The sequence below is a fragment of the Notolabrus celidotus genome, chromosome 18 (assembly GCF_009762535.1).
Source record: "Notolabrus celidotus isolate fNotCel1 chromosome 18, fNotCel1.pri, whole genome shotgun sequence".
Classification (NCBI taxonomy): Eukaryota; Metazoa; Chordata; class Actinopteri; order Labriformes; family Labridae; genus Notolabrus; species Notolabrus celidotus.
In genome coordinates, this window is record NC_048289.1 from 21450624 (window position 1) to 21456801 (window position 6178).

A 6178-nucleotide genomic window follows, 5' to 3' on the forward strand; every position below is an offset into this window, starting at 1 on the left:
ACAAAACTTTGTAAACTCTGGTTTATTAGGGTTAGTTAGCTTACATAAGGTGAACAGATGTAACGGTTTAACGTTACCCATCACAGCCGTGTCATGATGTGTGTGCCCCTTTACACGAGTGACAAACATGCACATGGTTTAACACTTTTGTCCTCAAAGAGGAAAATGTATGTAAAATGAAAATGAGCTCAAGAAGAGAAACTCCTCATTGTGCATAGTGTATAGTTTAATTTGACAACGTCATCATAATAGTTATGGCAATATTTAATAATCCAAGCATTACATACGGAAGTGAAATACATTCAAACCAACCAATTTATTTTGTTTTCCTCTTGATGACTGTAGCCATGTGTTGGGATCTAATCATATCTGAAATGATCAAGGCAAAAGCCTGTAAAATGTCTCCTTTGAAATTTGCAGGAAGCATCTGTTTCTTGCACCTTTGGATCCAAGAGCGAGACATCTGTCTGATTTGGTGAAGTACCAAAAGTTCATCGGAATTGTATCAATCTTTACATCTTATTCTGACACTCTGTAGATTGTGCAATCTTAGATATTATAAAAGTAAAACAAGTGGGTTTCATATCGTCAAACAGGCTTCCTATGTGATATCTTTGCCAGGGAACAGAATCTATTTTCTCCTTTGAATATATGATTGGACATGTTTGGACACAGAGCAGATGGCGGAGGGAGCAACAAGTGTGCAATTAAAGGCCTGAGGAGATGTCTCGAGTTCAAAACAGGAAAACATCTGGAAAAATAAACCGATTCAGGCCTATAGTAAGATATTAAAGGTTCATATTTGGTACATTTGAAGTAAAACTTGACATTTAAAATGCTAATATGTAGTCAAATTAAACCAGAGAAGCTAATTAAGAGCTTAAGTGGTCAGTAATTCGTGGACTGTCGCTAAATTAACTGTTTCTGCATACAAACTTAATAATCATCCTTCAACAATGGTTTATGCAACAAATGTGGTGATATTGTGAATGCTATGAAGAAAATATCTTAAGTTCAGAGCTAGCAGGTTCACATGATTTTAAATTAAATACTACAACATTAGTAGTCAGCTAGGCATACAATTTAAGGGTGTTTGCTTCACAAGTAGTGATCAGCTACTCTTTCCTCGTGTTTGAGCGGCAATGGCCTTGCCTCATCTTTCATTCAAGCCGAGTCGGTATCAATCACATGACACTCCAGTGATAGATAGGCAATCTAATAACACAAGGAGCAAAAATAACTTCACTCACTCAATCCTTGACCTTACAGAGCAGGCAGTCAGTTTGCTTAAAAGCTACAGCTATCACATAAAAATTGATTTTCCTTTTGGATCAATCGCTGAGGAAACATTTGAGCTAAAACGGCCTCAGAAAGCTGTCACTAATAAATAATTGCGATTGTGTTGGATTTATACACCGCCTCCGCCTACTCCAGAACAGCCCACATTTAAGATGGCTGGAGGCTATTCATGGCCAGTAAAAGACAATGCAAGCAGGTTTTTCGAGGTTGGGAAGGAACTGCCTTCAGACGAGGAACCATCTCAGCATGCATAAGAGCCGGAGGAGAGAGACAATTATCATCAAACGAGAGCGGCTATGACACTGCTGAGACGCAACACAGGACACAGGAAGTGGTGAAACATTTAGGTCACACTGAGTTCAATCATGCCCATAGCTACTGCAGTGAGGGATGAAACGTACAGGCAAAGCTAAAAATGTTATTTGTGATGACTGTGTAAGAGAAGAGACAAAGAGAAGCATGAGCCTTTTTGTTCATTGATGGTAAAAACTGTCCAAACTGTATAAACCGCTGACTATATAAAATCATGGACAGAACAACTATCCACAGTGAGGTCAAAATCTTTCAAGCTCCCCCTAGTGGCTGACAGGTCTTAAAGCTAGGGATGGGTACGATTACTTGAGTACTCGAGTACTCGCCATTGACCCCATTATTTGAATAGCATTTTGTTACTCGCGCACCTGGCAAGATAACTTGAACTCATACAGCGTTACATGTGTGACCATGTGCTTTTTGTTTTCGCCTAACTGAATATACTAGGTAGGAAAATAATTAACGGGATATAAACGTATGACTTCTCCGGCCACGGCTTCAGCTTTAGAACACACCTAGCCAGATTTCCGAAAAAACAGCTGTTTTACGGCAGCTACGGCAACTCTCTAGGAACATATTATTCCACCGAAAGCAAAAGCACAACTAAAGAACTGTCTGCAACACCTGCGGCATGTCAGTTAAAAATGTGATGTCTGGAAGTGCTTCGGAAAAAACAATGACGTTAATGTGCAGTGCACGATATGTGGCGTTAAACTTGCATACCATAGAAATACTAGTTTGATGCTTAACCACATACGCTTAAAGCACAAGGAGAAAACTGTGGCGACGGATAACAGGCAGTCTCACATCACATCTTTTGCTCGCCCTGTTAGCACACGTCGTTGTGATGAAACCAGAGCGGAGAAGACTAGCCTGATAATAACCAAAATGGTAACTGGAGATATGCTCCCATTAAGTTTTGTGGAAGGAGAAGGCTTCAAAGAGCTTATCCCTTGAGTGTTGAGCCGGAGTACAAGCTACCATCACGGAGAACAACAACTACGAGAGTGGAAAAGATGTCTGAAGAAAAGGCAGCAGAACTACAATTCTGGTCTGGTAGGTCCGTGTCTGACGGACTTTCATTTATTTGTTTTTTTGTTTATGGTTAAAAAAATAAATAATTGCGAGTACTCGAGTAATCGTTCATTAGGATATTCAAGTAATCGATTACAAGGATTACTGCAAATCCCCATCCCTACTTAAAGTGTGCCTCCTCCATGGTAACAGATGAAATATTAGACAAACTAGAAAATTCCAATACATGTGAAATACATTTTGATTTGTTTTTCAGAGGTTAATTTCTAATTAATTATTTGATGTAAAAAAGATGACTGATCGACAGCTCTGTTGACAAATAGATAAGCAGAGTCGTGGACAATCTAACAAACACCAACACAAGAGTCATTGAACTTTCCATAACTTTGAGTTTCTGCTACAGATCAACAGAACAATCTGTTCTGCTGTGGACTGTACCAACCAGAGGGATCTTTTGCATTTTATCAGTAAGCTAACTATGTGTTTTGGTAAGCCTAAGGGATATGACATACCCCACGAGCCAGATCGCTTCCGCTTACGCTTCAACTCCACTGGCGCAATATGTCAGCACCCATCCGGGCAGTTTTTGGCTTAACATCTCACAACTAGAGGAGATGGAGGCCCATTGTGCACATAAATAGCACCACACCTCCCTAAAACGGTTCAACCTACATGCATTACTTTTTTTTGTCATATCTATCAGGCCAAGACCTAAAAAAAAGATTCTAATGTCATAGTGAAATCCCAACAGGAAGTCGGCCGTCTTTTTTGTTTTCAGTTTTTCGCCTGATTACCCTAGGCCTTTTCTCCGATCAAGTCCAAACCATGCACATTCTCTAGTAGACACATTGAACATTCAAAATTGTGAAAGGTATACCGTTCAGACTGAAATTGTGGGCGTGGCAGACATTCAGGCGGTGCATCAAATGCACATGTCTAGCCATAAACAGGTATGGTATACCTCACACACCCACAAAATCTTGCGTAATCAGGGTTTTCACTGTTTTTGGCACTGTGCCAGATCCTTTAGTATATTTAAACCTTCATATCTCTCACATACAATATTGGATCAGGACTAAAACTTCCATGTATGATAAATGTCCCAGCCTGAACGCGTCTATATGAAAATATTTATCTATATCTTATAGCGCTCCCAACAGGAAGTCCCATGTGTTATTTAGTGATTTATAGCTCCTAGTGGCACACATTAGGCAGTGCTTGTGTGAGCGCCCGCTCATTGCCGCTTGCAGCTTTAATTTCACTTTATTATTTGTTCCAATAGACAATTTCTTTGAGCTGTTTTGACCCTTAAACTGTAGACGATTATATTTTGGTCCTGTAATTGTCAGGGTTTGGAAACCATAAAAGTATGACAATGATTTAAAGAGATACGTGGTTACATTTGCAGACCTACTTTAGGAAGGTAGCTACTGTGATGTGATGCAACTGCACAGAAGAGAAAAAGAAAATCATTAGATAAAAGTAGGAAAGAATTATAACCACTGGAGAGTGAAATCTTTTGATGCGATTGCACAATCATTTTGAAAACAAGATTTTAAGAGCTTGAGACAAATGCAGTGACGCATGTGGGGAAAATGTTTAAATATATGTTTATGAGGAATGTATCAATAGTAACCCTGACACTGAGTTAGTGAATCTAATCTTACCCTAACTCTTATTTTTCCAATATGATTTTTACATGTCAAGCATCTCTGTTCATACCAAGAGAGAAAGTAATAATTCATCATGTATCACTTGCTAATTAGCTGCATCTCCCAAGTACTGCAATGCCCCAGGTGTAAATGCAGCATTCATCTTTTCATAAAATGCATTATATTATCATGGAAAGGACAACGTATGAATAATTATTAAAAGGGAGCTCATGACAGCGAATCCTATTTTGGTCTTATGTCTTCAGTCCAAACAAATGTAAGCCACAGCTTGCAGGGTTTCATCAAACACATCAATATTCAGCTGATGATGCCTTTAATCCACAGCCAAAAGAAACCTCGTAGAACTCCTCCAAACACCACGGGGAGTAAGTATAAATCCAAAATGATAAGGAAATATGAAGTAAATAGCTTGTAATGAATTTAAATAGGCCTTCCCATTTATAATACAACAGATTACATTATCAGAGCTGACCTTCTTGGATAGAGACACGGCATAGATAGAAATATTGTGTAGCAATGATGTTCCAGCTTCAAAAGGAATCTTATGATGAACTGTTGGATGTATTTTATTTGTCCTCTGGGGTTCATTGATAATTCAAACAACGGATAAAAGACTGTGGTGCTGTATGGGTATGATCACTCAATTCAATTGTAAAGGAAAACTGTATCTGTGCTTGAATGGCTTTTCATTGTTTATTGTGGATTGTTGTGTATGTTCTATTTCAATGTCATATGATTCTTAATAACTGCTGTTTTGGTCTTTTATCTCTTGGGACTTCTGGTCACCAATCTCCAACAATGTTAGTGAAGGACTCTGAATGCGAAGCAAGGACTCTGGGTGTTTTCAGTCACAGTGGTGCAACAAGCTATCATATGCAAAGTGACAACGCTAGCATGCTTACGTTTTTCAGGTTAACCAGCATTTACAATCTTAGTTATCCATGTCAACATGCTTAAATTTAAGTAGTATCCTTAACACAAACAGATAAGGCTATTATAACTGTGATTAGTTGTGCAGGTATTTAAAAATAAAAACAATAAGTAGTTTAATCACAGTACCCAACACAACCTCAGCAATTTTATTTCTTGTCACTCCAGTATTTGTGTCCATTTTTCACTTCACACTGCTCTGCACTTTACCTACCATAACTTCTTTGCACATTGGTAAATTATGTGTGTATGTGTGTATATATGTATGTATATATATATATATATATATATATATATATGTGTGTGTGTGTTTATATGTGTATACTGTCGCCTGTAAATTTTGTTGTTTTTATAAAACTATTTTCTTTCTTTTTTACAATCCTTATAATTTAAGTGTCTGTTTCCTGTATTCAATGCTGCTCATGTGTGCCTTAAATTGCTCCCCGGGGACAAATGAAGTTTTTTTTTATTGAATTGAATTAAATTCTGAATCCATTACACCATGAATCTGTATGTGATGTGCATGGACCAAGCCACAATCCTTTCAAAATGAATCCAATGCAGGAGTGCAGAAAGCTGCAGTTCCTTGAGTGTCCACTTGAGGCTGGCTGTAAAAGCTAAGAGATCCCCATTGGGTCTCATGTTAAGATACCCATTTTTAGAGCAAATCATACATGTTTACAACCTGATACAAAAAACTGTTTTGAAGCTCATTTATTATAGTACACATAGTACGGGGGTTGATTTTTTAAAGAACATACCTATTGATATAATAAAAAGGATAAGAGTTATAGGTAGATTTACAAAGTTAGCAGCACAGCTAAATTGACAGACAGGTGTGAGGATTGTAGTTGTTTGCCATCAGGCTAAAAGCCCACCTCAGCTCTACTTCTTTGCCTGTTTTTAGGTTGTTGAAAAGTTAGCATTTC